Genomic DNA, 16,432 nt, shown 5'->3' with positions numbered 1-16,432 from the left:
ACTTAATGAAAGAAGAGACATACAACCTGTGCAAGGGGTGCTTATATCATGGTATCAGTTAAAGAATAGCCCTGTGAACATCATGTATATACACATATTACCAATGACTGTGTCTTAAGAGTGATGAATGTTAGTAAAATCATAGGACAAGGCAATCTGAAGCTTGGGACAATTAATGGAACATATAAGTTGTATGTAAAATTTTGAATATTATGAAAGAGTGTCATGTCAGAAAGGAGTTTGTGTGTATGTGTATGTGTGGGGTGGGAAGGAAAAATGTCCTGTTCTCATTTTACAACCTTTCTACATCTCCAGATGATGTGAAGACGTCAACCACTTAAGCTATGCTGAAATTTCCAAATTTGCATATAGAGCCTGGGAAGGTGGCATTGGCATTTCTAAAAGATCAAACAATTCAACCTGTTCAACACAAAAAGCATCACAGACTCCCCTGTGAGCCTCATCCTGTCTGATCCTCTGAGTCAGGGGAATGCCTCCACCCATCTTCTCGCAGAAGGCGTTTATGATACAGTCGATACTCACACACCTCTGTGCCACCTGTTAGATGGCGAGGTCCATCAATCTTACTGCAGAAATGCTTCTGCTCGCTGTCCAACCTTCTCTACATTCACGGTCATGGTTCTGTTCAAGTTATCTGAAAGAGCCTCAAGATTTGTCTCTCTGTTATTGATCTTGCCTTCTGCAACTCACTTTCTACCCCTTACCTAGAGCAATCTCTCACAAAAATGTTTGATTATGGTGCTCCCTAGATTTTGTTGGTTTGATGGAATCTGCAGTCACCCAGGAAGAGTGAACCTCATTTGAGGAATTGCCTCCTTCAGATTGACATGCGCATGCATCTGTGGGACAAGAGAAGGCACAGCCCACTGTGGTTAGTGCTGGCCGTGAACAGGCAAGCCGGGCTATGTAAGAAAAGAAGTTGGAAGAAAAAAGCATGGAAAGAAAAGTAGTTGATCAAGTCAAAGGAAGTGAGCATAACCATTAAACTCTTCTCTCCATGGTGTCTCCTTCCATTCCTGCCTCCCAAATCCTTCTTTGTCTAACTGTTTTGGTTTTTCTCAGGATAGACTTTAGCCTGAAAGCAAAATATACTCATTACTTTTGGTTAGTGTTTTATCAAGGCAACAGAAAGACAACAAGAAGAATCACGTTATGTCATTTCTTAACTCTTCAGAGCTTGCCCATTGTTTGCAGGAAAATACCTAAAGTTCAGTCTCTGGCTTATGAAGTTATTCTACAACATGTGTCTCATGTGTTCTTTTACAGCACATGGTCTACATCTCTGTTTCAATCAAAGAGTATTCCTACCTCATAACATTTGGGCCACTGTCTTTCTTATGTCTGATCTTTTGTAAATGCAATTTCTTTTCCTTTAAGGAGCAATTCAGAAAAATGTAATAAAATTTTATTACATTTTATTTATTTTGTGTTCACCTCTCTCTCTCTTCCTCTCTCTCTCTCTGTGTGCGTTTGCGCACGCACACATACACACTCACACGTATGCTAAAGCTCACATGTGGCTGTCTAAGAACAACCTGTAGGAATTGGTTCTAATTTTTTATCATGTGTGTTCTCATGATTAAATTTAGGCCCTCAGGTTCGGTATAGGAATTGTAGTTATTAGAGATTTCTCAAAAACTTAAAAATACAAATGCCACACAACACAGCTATTACACTTCCCGGAGAAACCCACAGAACTCTAGATCCCAGAGATGCCTGTGTCCCCATGTCTCTTGCTGCCTTATTCACAATAGTAAAGAATTGGAATCAACCTAATTGTCCAGCAACAAAGGAACCAATAATGAAACTTTGCTTTCTACATAAAGTGGGATGCTATTCAGTTTTAACAAACATAAAAATTACAAAATTTGAAGGTAAATGGATAGGTTTAGAATTGTTCACATCTGACAGGAAGATACGGTCAGGAGAATCTGGAGTAATAAGTAATAAGTAATAAATATCATATAGAAAACTGCACGTTCTCCCTCATATGAGACATCTATCTGATAACAAATATGCATAGGTGAAAACATCAAAATGTAGTCTTAGGAGATTAAAGAAGAGTTATTAAAGAAGACATAAAGTTAATTATTTTTCTAGTTATAATGCTGTAGTAGATCTTTTGCTTTTTCTGGTGGATGGTACAAAAATATATATCCAATAGTGAAAGTGTAAAATCCAGTGTGGAGCTCGCATCCTACTGGCTGTTCTGATGGTGCAGAAGTTCATTGAGATGGAAAGGCTTTGGGTTTACTTATGAGCCTAGAGGTTGGAAGAAGTTGCTGAAGAAAGCCCATGAAGCAAGTGAGTACCTAGCACGCTTCCATTGTCTCTGCTTCAGTCCTCTTCATCTTTTGAGTTCTTGTTCTGACTTCCCTCAGTGATGGATTGCTACCTTAAGTGTTCGAAAAAATAAACTCCTCCTCCAAGCTGCTTGTCCTCCTCCTCCTCCTCCTCCTCCTCCTCCTCCTCCTCCTCCTCCTCCTCCTCCTCCTCCTCCTCCTCCTTCTTCCAATAAAAACCTGAGGTAGTGAAGGATCTGTAGACCCTAGTGAACATTTGCAGATGGGGCATCAGTCATTCTTTCTATGTGATTGGTATATGTGATTTGGAGAATCTGGAAACAGATATAAGTGTAGGTTTTCTGAAGCTGACAAGGTGTGAATAAGTGGACCTCAAGTCAGAAGGACTAACCAAACCCATGTCAGACTCTGGGACAGGTGAGTGAAGAGAGATTAAAGAGGGCTCTATTGTTTAAGTTCTGATTTCTCATTTCTCATAATAGTATCCCTGTTCATAGTAATACTTTGAATGGAGGCAAAGATTTCAGGGAGTGTACACAGGACTCAATGTGTCTTAATTGGTTATAGATCATCAAGTAGACATATCAAAGTCTGCCATTGAAAATATCATAAGGGCACTGGGACCTAATGTTTGATCTGAGAGCAATTTGGGGTCAGGGAAGAATAGTTATGCTGCTTTGCAGCAAAAGGTAGAACTAAGATAGGATAGAATCTTTTTGACCATTTTCCCCAGGTTCCTGAATTTCTACCAACATGACTTCTCTGTGTCAGCATGAACAAAGTATGCATAGTGGGTGCTAACAAGAATAAAGAGCATATTCCTAGTGTCTATTAACAGAATTGACGATAGGATGCAGTTAACTGATCCAGGATGCTCTTGTAAGAGCATAACAGGTTAAGGAAAAATGAAGAGAGAAAGACACTTATTGAAAAGCACAGAATTATGGAATAAGATGTATGAGCACTAAAGAAAAAAAGGGTGCTAATTGGAATTTAGCCCTAAAAAATATTGATTTTTGTATGAAGGGAGTGTGTATATATGTTATGGGTAAATAAAATTAGGAGAATCTGTAGAGACAATTGTTTATATGCTTTCCAATGTTGATAATTATAGTTTGTGTGCTGGTTAGTTTTTTTTTTTTTTTTTTTTTGTCAACTTGACACAAGCTAGATCATCTGGTAAGAGGGAGTCTCAATTGAGAAAATGCCTCCATTATGTTGGCCTGTAGACAAGCCTGTGGAAGAATTTTCTTGATTGATAATTGATATATGAGGATTATGTCCAATGTGGGTGATGCCATCCCTGGCCACGTAGTCTTATAAGAAAGCAGACTGAACAAGCTATGGAGAAGAAACCAGTAAACAATGTCTCTCCATGGTCTCTGCTCCAGTTTCTGCCTGTAGGTTCTTGTTTGAGTTCCTGCCTTGTTTGCCCTCAATGATGGACTATGCTGTGGAGGTATTGATGAAGTGAACCTTTTCTTCCTCCTTTGCCAAGTTAGTTTTAGTCCTGGTGTTTAAACACAGCAACAGGAAGCACAGTAGAACAGTTTGGTTATAGGTCAAAGATAAGGAAGTATGAATATATAAGAGTCCAGTTTGAAAATGTAGTATAAGTCTAAACTACTGTTGGATGTTTAGGATCTCTCCTTTCCCTCTGTCTGTCTCCCTCCCTCCCTCCCTTCCTTTCTCCTCTATGTCTTTCTTTCTCTCTCTGTCTTTCTGTCTCTCTGTCTCTCTTCCTCTCTCTGTATGCTTATGTGTGTTTTCAAAGCATCAGAGGCAAAACCTCTGCATTTCACTAAGAATAGCATCTGTGAGCTTGGTGATCCTGAATATGTTTCTTACCTGTATTTTGCCTCTAAGCTTCCTCTACTTTAAATGAGAGAAAAGCATAGCATTTGGACTCTGAGTTATCTGTAAGCTAAATTACAGGAGTGTGGCTGTCCTATTTCCACAGAGGAGTGAGGATCTTGGCCTCTACTCTCTGCCCCAGTAGATGTGGGAGCCCTTACTAAGTTTTATAAGGCTACTTCATCCAGGCAGAAATCAGGTGGCTTGTGCATGAAAATCTCCTAGATCTATTTCCATGAAAGAGATTATTGCCACGGTTTTAGAATTCATGAGGTTTTCATCGACACAAGCAATGAGCGTTGGTGTCCTTGATAACTCTTTCATCTCTGTGTTACACGGAGTAAGAGTGCACCCGTAAACTCATTGTCATTTGCAGAGCTGTACATACCTTTGAAAAATGATCTGCAATTCTCACGGCTGGCTCTCAAAGTAGTTTTTGAATGACTCTGAGCAGAGCAAGGACAAGCCAACCATGTAAGACTATAAAGAGGCACCTGACAGACACAGACATCACACATCTGTTTTGACAGCCACCGGGAGATTCCGAAGGGGTCGTACTCCACCAAACACAGTACATTTAAGAAGGACTTAAACTAAGGGTTTTTCATGTTGTCGTGTAGTCTGTGGAGAATTTGGAATTTTGCTCTCCTTGATTTAAGAAAAAATAAAGTACAAAAGAGATTGTAGATGGACCTCTAAAAAGCAAAATGAAAAAGACCAGCATGAATCCCTGAAGCAGTTATAAGCATAATAACAATGCAGGCAGAGACTGTGTCATAGGGCGGCTACAAATGGATGCTCACTTATTTCTGAATACATCCTAAAGATGCCAAGTAATATCCCCAAATGGCCTTGCCAGAACAAGTTTATTTTTATTCCATGAACCTTTAGAATTTCTACATCAGACTGCTGCAGAATATATATACCTTATGTTTTTGAACTGGAGATCAGTGCAAAACCAAATGCAGAAGACAAACCCACATTGTTAAGAGTGAGGGTCCTGGATGCCGAGTTGGTGGCAGAGTTTATCCTCATGGAGGAGAGGTGAGAGTGCGTAGGAGACCATGTAGTGTCAGGGCCTGGTGCCTGACCAAAGGATGGTAAAGGCCACCAAACTTCTCACTTCATCTACCCACAAATAATTACCCTTCAGTTGGCCTAAGACAGTGCTAGTTTGTTTACCCACCTGACCTCCACAGAAACCTCAAGCTGCAGATTTCGCTGCTGCATCTTTTCCTCATCAGCGGATAACTCTGACCTCTCCTCTGCGAATGTGTTGGAGAGAGGATGAAGATTGAAATTAATCACCACTTTAGAAGCAAACGTAGTTTCATCTTGGAATAGTAGATTTGGTCTCATCTGCCATGTTGTGCTTCACTTTCAAAGCCATAACCTCAGATTTACTAATAATTAATAGCAATAACTGTGGTAACAAAGTTATTAAACAACAAGAGGGTCACCCCATCCCAGAACAACCTTCATTATTGGTTTATAGATGTGGTACATTTAAAGGATGTTTTTCCCTAAATATTTTGTTGACTAGCTATAGTTTCCCCACTGCATTTTAAAGTCTTGTATTGTTGCTCTCCGAGTATCATTATTTAAAGTATGTGATACTAGCATCGTTTTGTGTTGAGGGTGTTAACCTAATTCACAAAATTCTAAATTTAGTTTTAATATCTCAGTGGCATTATGGTTTGTTAAAATTGCATTTCTGGGAAAACTCACTCATCTGTAACAGTTTAAACATGAGTCTTTTTCTAATATACTGTATTAGTTGGGTGAAGAAATTTTCTTTTTGCTGACTTTCTTTTCATTACCTCTTGTGAAATCATAAGAGAATTGTGTAATTTATATAGGGAAATTTGGCTGCCATTTGGTTGGACTGTGACATATGACTGTAATTTGTAACTTTTCTTCTAACACTTGGTTATTTGTTATTCCTTATTGGAATATTTGAGATTCAGAAGTATGAATTAATATACAATATGGGGGACTATTCTGTAATTCTCAGAGGCATGGCATGCTACTGTCTTTAGCAATATGTTAGGAAGCATATTTAAATAATAAATTTTACTCTGCTTATACAAATTGATTTATAGGACTCAGCATGACTTGAACCATAGCTTTAGTTTTGCATCTTTTTATATATATCATTTACTGTTTCATGTTAAGGATTATGCATGTCTTTGGCTGCTTCCAATTGTCTTTATCAAAATCATAACTCTTTTTCTCTGGATGGATTTTGAGGAAATGTCTAGTGGAGGCACAGAGGTCTTGCTGAGTAAAACAGTTGTTATAAAAATACCTCGGCTGTTTTTGGTTTTATCTTTTTTTGAGATATTCTGTACATGTAGCTCATGCTTACTCTGAAATTGTGGTTCTCCTGCTTCAGCATCCCTAGTGCTTGTATAACAAGAGTGGCTTACAAGTGTTCCCTGACGATCGGCTCTAGACCATCCTGTGCTGGGCTGGCAGACTATGAAAGTGTGGGCGTGCTTCTGCTCTCCAAAACAGAAAAGTCTGTAGGTGGGAATACAGAGGAACTGATCACGCCAAACACCATCTGAGAAGGAGCAGACTGAGAGGTCTGAGACAGACAGGAGGGTTTTCTGCCCCCAGAATGGCTTCTTTGAGGAAGTAAACCTCACCCAAGACTTAAAGAAAGTGTAGGAAAAGCACACAATGAATTGAGGATTTGGATGTGTCCAAGAATGTTGGCAGAAGAAACAGCTTTGTTATACAAGGCGCTAGAGGCAATGCTCTTCGAGGTCACTCTAGCAGTAGCAATGGAGGCAGAGGAATGGAGTAATTTTGAAGGAATATTCAACAGAAACAGCAATGATCAATTGGATGTAGGCCTAGGAGAAGGAAGAGTGAGGAATGACGATCGAATCTGTTACGTGAGCAAGTGGATAACTGAGAAAGAGTCATTTAACTGGGGGGAGAAGGCAGGTGAAATTAATTGAGACATGACAAATTTCAGTGGCATTGACGAAGTATGAAATTGCCATGAAATATTTACGTGGAAGTGGCTAACCTAGAAAGGGAACTCAGATGAGACAGCTGGGCCAAGTTGATACTGCTGATTCATTCTCACTTAGATGGCACTTTTAGCCATGGGAATGGTCTGGACGAAGAAGTGATGGATTTGGTATAACTTACTGGAATTTAAACCTAGATAAAAATGCATAAAAAGAGTTTGTTGCTGTAGTCCCCAAACAATTGAGGCCCATGTATATGAGGGATTGTTTTATTGAGTTAGAGTGAATTGTCATCAAAGAGTATGAAAGAACCACAGAGGTCCTCTGATGTCGCCTTCTAAAAAGCCCACAGCAAGGGGAATGTTAGAGCAATGTCATTGTAGCTTTTGTTTTTCTTCCAGATGGAAACCAGCCTCAGTAGTGGAGACACTGTCACGATTTGAATTGAAGTCTAAAGATTCTGTTGGGCAGGTTCATTGTGGTGCCTGACATCACAATGGCTTTCATCTAATTGAAGCATCTTGCCCACAAGTGGGCTGTGGCAGCCACTCTGGGTGGCTGTGAATCCCCTTCTTCCAGACATATTTGACTGGTCCAGGGTGGTCCTATCCTTAACCAATCCCTGGCCTGGCCAGTGTCCTGTGAGATGGTTTGGCATAAAAACTGCCCAAACAGGAGAAATGGTGATTAGTTTGGTCAGATGTCCTCACTCAGGAATTTGAACTAGGCCATCTGGGGAGGGAGTCAGTTAGTTGGTTTTGGGAGGGAGCATAAGCTAAAAGGAACCACAAGAAGAGGTCTTATGGCAGCAAGAAAGAGGAATAAACTGATGGAGCAAGTAAACAGAACCCACAAGTAAGCAGAACAGAAAGAAATATTGGGGGAAAGATGGTAGGTGGCTATGCAGTCTGAGTGAGAGAAACAACTGCAGCAGAAGACCTGGGTCACTGGCAGGAGATCCACATGGTTCCTGGTACTCTTGGGTCAATAAGGCGAGTGACACAGGAACCATATTGGATTTTTTCTCATTTCCCAATGCATCAGACTCTAGGGTGCATTGAGCTTCCATAATACCCCCATTTCAGTTTTATAATTAACTCTAATTAATTAAGGTAACTAAAGTGACTATTCTTTACTAAAAGAGTCCTTCAACCAACCATTACATTCTTTTAGGCTTGCCTGACATAATGGATAACAAAATGTTAGAAATGTATTCATTTGGGTTAAGATATTAGAGGGTCGAGCATCTTCAGTAAAACGGGGCCTGAGGAGATGGATCAGTTGGTAAGAATGCTTGCTGTGAATCACGCAGAATGGAGTTTTGATTCAAAGCACCCAGTTAAAAAGCTGGATATGACAGGAAATTCCTGTAATTCCAACCCTGGGCGAGACAGGAATATCCCTGGGGCTTGTTGGCCAGGCAGTTTAGCAGAGTTGGTATGCTTTAGGTTCAGTGAGAGGCATTGGCTCGAAAAGATAAGACAGGTAGGACTAGAAAGGAGCCTCAACTAGCAGCTAAGAGTGCTTGTTGCTCTTCGATAGCACCACGTCCTGCTCCCAGCCTTCGAATCTTGTGATTAACAATTCCCTATAACAGATTCCAGGGCATCTGACACGCTTTTCTGGCCTCAGAGGAGACCTGCACACATACGGCATACATTCAAGCAGATAGACACACATATACATAAATAAAACTAAAACACAATCTTTCAATAATCAGGTTGCTGGCAAAGGAGGGTCAGCTTCCACCAGATGCTGCCCTGCACTCCAATAGATTATGTCTATGCACATAGATTGTCTATATCATGTGTATAGATAAGAAAATATATCTGCTCAGTTGACTCAGTGGTTTAAAGAAATAACATGTAAAGTTGGAAAAAAAAACCTGTGTGTGTGTGTGTGTGTGTGTGTGTGTGTGTGTGTGTGTGTGTATAATAGAGAAATTTGAGGGGAGGGAGAGCGGAATGAATTTAAAATAATATATTATATACATACACAAAATTCTCAAACAACCCAAAACATTAAGCTGGAGAGTTATTGAGGAGGAAGATACTAACATTGACCTCTGGCATCTGCATGCATGTGCCCACGTGGGCATATCAATCCATACATGTGAATCCATGCTTGTGCATGTACACATAAACATGTATGCACACATTTACACAAATACCAAAAAAATTATTTAATAAGATGCAAGTAATCGTGAATCGCATGATATGGAAAGCCATTTTCAAATCTACAGAACACTCATTGGACCTCAGTCACATGATGGATATTTTCATAGGTGTGTACACATACATTGGTATGACCTGGTGAAAAAGGGGAAAACATAGGCAAGAATCTCTGGTGAACACTGAATACATAGAAAGCAAAGCTTTTAGAGGTTTACCACCTGGAGGTAGAAACACATAGTATCAAGAAAAACATTAAAGATCATTCAGAGATTTCAAATTCAGTTATTTGTTGGAGTCAAGCAAGTGATGAGCTACTGTGTGCATGGGCCATGTAAGCATCTAGTTGTGCAGTGGCTGTTAGGGGAGATCTTTTATTTCTTACACATCTAACCTTGCCAAAGGATACCAATCCTTGGGCAAAAGATCCCTGATTTTAAATACTTTTGTTCAATTTAAATGAAAGCAAAATGAAACAGGTCCTTGGGGTCCAACAATGACTTTCTCAGGCTGTGTTTGTGACATGACACAGCAGTTTATGATCTGTGTTCTAAGATCAATGTGTTTTCAAGTATTCAAAAATTTGGAGTTATTCTTGCAAAAGAAAATTTATGGTTGAGTATGGCATGCAAAAAAAAAAAAAAAAAAAAAAAAAAGCCTGAAGCAGATGTATTCCAGCCAATAAGAAGCAAGTAATTATAGCCTTGTAGCCACCATGAGTTTCTACCCAGTCCTTCTACTCAAACTGGACCATTGAGAGCTACTGGACAGCATGTTTAGAGAAAAGAAATTGGGATAAAGTTTATGTATACACCATAGCACTCCAGCTACTTTATGAAGGGATTACATGTGTTAACTCTAGAACTACATTCTCTGGGTTTGCATCACTTTTAAGGGCAATGTAAGAAAGCGACTGTGATGTTAGAGGCAATGGCTGCTCACCTCTTAGTGGCCAAGCCTGAAGAAAGGAAGAGTGCTTTGTACCCATGCGCACGCTTTCTTCTTGGTTCCCAGCCTACTGGGTAAAACTGTTCCCATTCAGGGTAGGCTCCTTCCTGGAGTTAATCTGTTCTAGATATGTCCTCACAGGCTTTCAAAACCATGCTTTGTGAATCTAGGCACGTCTCCACCCAGTCAAGTTAATAATCCAGAGTCACCCTCTCAGTAGCATCTCGTCTCTTTCTTTGCTTACATTTCCATAACTGTCATACGGGAGTGATAAGTACCACGAACCTCATTAGATTCTTAAGATGATCAAATGCAACAGGCCCCAGCACACACTGAGTGGTTAATAAATGTTATCTTTTTTTTTTAGATTACAGGGATCTTTTACTAGCCACTAATAACACAGCAACATGTATTTCCTGTCACAACTAGTTGTCCCATATGAAATAATCCTGGGGGAAAAGGATAGAAATTTGGACAGTAATACATTATGTCTGCAGTGTGGTAATTACAGGCAGGACAGGCTAGGAGCCTGCAGGGTTTTCCTTTGTAGTTCTGGTACTTGTAATTCGGTATCCTTGAAACTATTACATGTTATTGGCACATTTTGGACCTTTAGTCATAAATGCAAGGTATCATTCTGACCTGTGACTGCCAAGGTACCCAGATTCAGGCTTGATGAGCAAATGAAGTCATTAGAATACATTAGAATTCATTCTCCATGATAGGAGCAGTGTGTCGATATAGTTTATGGCTCTCTAAACCTTCCCTCCACTGACAATGGCAAGCTTTATATACCTAACCAAACACCTGGGGCCAGAAGCACTCATGGCATGAGATGCTGGTTAGCAGTGTTGCTATGTAAATGTGAGATTATTATTATTATTATCTCTTTGGAATAAAACCCAGAGTGGACCTTCTATTTTTTTCAGAGCACCTGACACATGCTTAAAATCCTGAGAACTTTAAGTATTTCCCTGCCAGGATGGATTTGTTAGCTATTGATTATTTTCCTCACTGGGCTGGTGATTTTAGAGGTTGGTCAGTCCTGCACCCTGCACCGATCCCTCTCTGTGGCGAGTGCTCCCTCACGGGCCATCTGGTCAAAGGAGATTGGAGCCTTTGGCAGAAGGGAAATTAACAAACAACTATAAAAGGATTTTCTAAATATGTCCACAATCCAATATAAGCCTCGGTAATTTGATTTGTAGGAAATGGAGAGAAGAACATTATACACAGAGTGCTTATCTATAATTCATAGTAATTACTGTAATGGGGAATCTATCATATAGATGTAGGAACACAAATTACATCCTAGGTTGAAGGATGTGTTTCGGGCTGAAATGACCCTTCACACCCACCTTATTTATCAATCCTTTAGCATGTATCATTTAGGTGCCCAGTAGCCTAAAGGATTTTCAAGCCCTGGAAACCCCAAACGAAGGCCTTTTTTCTTTAGTGATAGAGAACGTTGGCTTACGTCACAGGAGAACTCAGACCACTTTCTTAGCTTAATGGCATCTCTAGAATTTTAGGCTTTGTGTGTGTTCACAAGATACCATTTAAGAAAGGAATGATTTACCTATTTGTACCCTTTGTCGTCTAGTGTTAAAATAGAATGATTTTCTTTTTAATTCAGTGGAAATGAAAGGGTATCTCTGCTACTGAAGGTTCAAACTCAACTGGGCTGAACCCAGTGTGTGATTGGGCAACGCATCCTTGAAAGGGGATTTTCTGGACAAACGATTGTGGGAAGAGCAAATGGGGGGGAAGGCAGCTTTTAACCTTCATACACTGATGACAAATTTATTAATTGTGTGTGCATGCGTGTGTGTGACCAAGAGAAGGACTAGAGGATTATAGGCTCTACTCATTCCATGTGACATATCTGTGTTTTTCATTTATTTATTTTAAGCATCACATTCATGACTGGTGTCTCTTAGCCAGTTGTCATACTGACCCCCACACTTCACCCCCAGAGAGGCTGTAGCTGATCACGGAGTTTTCTGTTGTTCTTTTTACACTTTGTAATTGTCCAGAGTCATTGACCTCTGGTTTGTCTGGGAGGCATTCAGAATTCAGCCTCCACTCTATATTGAGTGGCAGAGCGAGCGTGTAGCCTCTTCAGCTGTTGGGAATGCTGGTCCTGACTGTGAACCATGTTTGCTTTAAGTGTGCAATGCTTTCATTCCCATGTGTTTTAGGTTTTTGGAAGCAGCTGTATTGGTAAAGCTTCTGGCTGCATTACTGGACAAAGCCTACATTATAAAAAAATCCCCAACTTGTTTGCTCTTCACTTCAAAAAGACTGCGGCTGCCAGCTTGTCATACTCATGTTGCCCACATTGCCTGCTTAAGTTTTCACCAGCAGGCACAAAGCTCTTGGTCTCCATTAAAAAAAAAAAAAAAAAAAAAAAAAAAAAAAAAAAAAAAAAGAAAGAAAGAAAGAAAGAAAGAAAGAAAAACCCAACTTGGCCTATAACTATTTGGTTTGATACTGATCTGCCAAAGACAAACCATGAAGGGGCTACCACAAGATACTGGCAGACTTTGGCTCTCCCATTAGTAGGGAAAGAGCTTTGAATGGAGGGTTTGATTTTTTTTCCCTTGGTCAGCGTCTTCAGAATAGAGCTGCAAGCTAGCACAGGGAACTCTTTCTCGCTCTTGAACTTTATAATGTGTGTAGGGTGAAATCATGTTCCCCCCCTCTGTCTCTGTCTCTCTCTGTGTCTCCTCTGTGTGTGTGTGTGTGTGTGTGTGTGTGTGTGTGTGTGTGTGTATGGGATGGGGAGCATCAGAGGCATTAGCCAATGTAAAACAGGTTATGGTAGGAAACACAAACACATTGTGATTCCTAAGCAATCATGCCTGCCCAGACATCAGGAAGAGGAGGAAGTTTCAGTTGGTTGGTGGCCCATGAAAGCACAGAATTCCATCCGCCTATGCAGTTGTTCCATTGTTGAAATCACAGCCAGGTCGCTGCTTCTCATTGCTCATGCGTGAGTCTCCTACACCACCAATCTTGAAGGGCTTAACGGGCCATTGTACCATCTTTTATGACTTTTTTTTTACTAGCATTACCCTAAAGGTTGCTTTTTTTTCTCTTTCTTTAGAAGTTGTTACCTCTCTGGAAAACCTTCTGGAGAGTTGAAGCAATGACTGGATGAAGAGGAACTGATCTGCAGGGTGCGTGTGTGTATCTAGGTTGGACCTCACCATTCAGTTTCTCCAGTGTTCAAGGTGGTCGGTCAGTGAGAAACGAGTCAGTTTCTTTCAGGTTTTGTGGGGAGTTTGGCAAGAAACAGTCTTTTACAGCCCTAGATTGCCTCTCTCTCAGCGTCTCCCTGAGTTTATCCACCTGCCAGTTTATGTCCATCTCTTCGGTCTGTCTATCTCTTCTCTCCGTGTCTCCTTTTATTCTCATACTACTTCCCAGAATCCTCTCTCCTCTTGCCAGTGTCCCGCCTCCTATTTCCTGCCTCAGCTCATTGGCCATGGGCTTTTTTTTTTTTAATCAAGAGGTGATGCTTATAAGAGATCATCTCTACAATAAATAAATAAATAAATAAATAAATAAATAAACCAAACCTCAAACTTTTAAATAATGATGAATCTTGTGTTCCCACTATAGTTAGAAAATGAAATCCATATCTTTTTTAAGCCTAGCCAAAGCCATGGATACCAATTCTCAGCGTTTAATCTAGAACTGCTTCACCTATGTGTTTGTTTATTATGAAACTAAATGGGTAGATTTTTCCCCCCTCACTTGATTTAATTGTCATCACTTAAAAAGATGGGAAACTTCACATAAAACATATTGATTTCCAGCTCCTTCGTTTTGAAATTCTGGACTTATAGTCTCACCTGTGTTTTAGTTCAGTGTTGGCCCGTTCAGATGGAGCAACTTCACCATCGGGTTTATGACACCAGTGCCAGTGCCAAAGGCCACTTATCATATTTGCAATTTTGCCTTCGTGAAGCTGTACCAATGTCAGCTTGCTGCCTCTTTTCAGTGCAGCCATCTGCTTATCCACTAAAAAAATACTTGCATGGATGTTGCCTGTTTTCAGATCCAAGGGAGACACAGGGAATACTGGTCCTTCTTATCAAAAGCCATTTGAATTTATTCTCTCTCTCTCTCTCTCTCTCTCTCTCTCTCTCTCTCCCTCTCTCTCTCTCTCTCTCTGCTTACGTGTGCTTATGTGTGTGTGTGTCCTGGATATTTGTGATATTGGGAATAATGTTTAAAGCAGATGTAAGAGAAAGAATGCTTTTTTTTTTCTTTTTTGATATAAGTGATTCAGGATGGCAGTCTTGTGCTAAGGCCAGGAAAGTATAGGAAGCTTAAGTGTAATAAACTGTGAATTCTTTGAAGAGTATTGGAAATTACAAGGGAAACCCAGGCTTGACCCCTACCTCTTCCCAAGATTATATCAAACAAGGAAATGGGAGAACCATCATGTGTCGTCTCCAGACCCCATGGAGTACAGACTTCCTGGTTACATGCTACATCTGTGGAGAGAGGCTCATGGATGCAAAAGTGTGCTGTGGATTCATTCATTTTCCTGATTGTGCCCTGGATTTGATAATTATTTGGAATCCATGCCTCAAGTCTCTCTCTCTCTGGAAACAGATCATTAAGGGGAATTACATAAGATACCCTCTGGGTGCTAGATAAATATTTCTAGGTGAATTTTTAGCATACTGTTTGTTCTTAACAAGGAAACTGGGGGCAAAAAAGCAATCGGTGACTTGCTTCTTAAATATTGGTTCCTTAGGAAGATATTGCCATTTAAAATTTCTTAACATTCTCCCCCAATATAAATGCTTAAGGCAAGAACTAGATTTTATACCCAGCAAACAGCGACGTAAATGTCAAAGAACATATTCTAAAGTATTACACTCACAGCTCTTAAAATGGCATCTCAGAATGGTATTAATCACTGTCAGTTTTGTGTGCAACATTTCATCAATTAAACAGGGAGAGGACCTGTCCTTTCATGGAAAGCAAATAACACATATGGATTTCCTCTTAGCAATTAGCTGAACATTTTGCATTTCCTTCTTGCTTGCAAAATGGGTTTGGATTTAGACCATCAACATATTGTGTTCTTCCCTGGAAAGGCAAAGCAGATGTGTAACAGCTTTCAGCAGCATCCAGATTCATTTACAAAGTATCTTGTGAAACAGCTTGATGTGGAAGCATTTCTGTACCGTTAGATCTTTGAGTGCTGGAGAGAGGGTGACGCTCATGAAAGTTATGAAGTGCTTTAAACTCCTTCATGTCTTGAGCCCAGAGTTTCAAAACTGTGTCAGTATGTGTATGTAAGAGAGAGTTTAAAGCTTTCAAGCTTAATGTGAAAAATTTGTTCCCAGTAAGGACGAGTTTTGACTCGGTTTGTAGATTTATAAAACGATGAGGCAATTTTATGCCGCAAAGTCTGACGATCGCAATGCAGTATACACAAACGGCACTGGATTAGCACTTAAACCTCTCTCCATGTATGTTTAAACAATCTTCCATGACCCTCAAAAACCCCCTTCTATAAACTTCATCATTTATCTGGGATTAAAAGGGCAATGTTTTGACAACACTCTTGATTTACATGTAACTCATTATTTGTTTATCATTTAGCTGGGATGAGTGGTGCCCGAACTTCTCATGCCCCGGAACGCATATTAGCCTTGTTTACATTTTTGTTTGATGATGCCTTTTAAAAAAATGTACCATTCAGGACCCAGGATAGCTTGGTGACTTTGATGATCTATCTAGTAATCAGTGCTGTCTCGGCCTGAAGGAAGTTGATGATTTATAACTTTCCAGCACAGTTCAGTTTCAGTGATAATCCATCAAAGCCTTCAGCATTCTTCTCAGACCCCAGTCTCAGCGCAGTCTGACAAGATGCATTGGTCTTTGAAAACTGACCCTCAAGGCCATGCAATTCTCTCGAGAGTATGTATCAATGCAGCGCTCAGGATAGACATCCCCAAATATCGAGGGTAGGTGCTACTCTCAGAGAACAAGTATCATTGTAGATATCGATAGGGAAAGAGAGGTTCTGTATTGTTAGAACACAAATGTAGTAAGTGATATATAATCACACCGGTCTAATATGATTTGTGGATCCAAAGTAGCTTTTAAACTTGTTCTCATT

The sequence above is a fragment of the Mus musculus genome, chromosome 17, assembly GCF_000001635.26.
Source record: "Mus musculus strain C57BL/6J chromosome 17, GRCm38.p6 C57BL/6J".
Taxonomy (NCBI): Eukaryota; Metazoa; Chordata; class Mammalia; order Rodentia; family Muridae; genus Mus; species Mus musculus.
The sequence above is the reverse complement of the archived record's forward strand: the minus strand, read 5'-3'. Positions refer to the sequence as shown.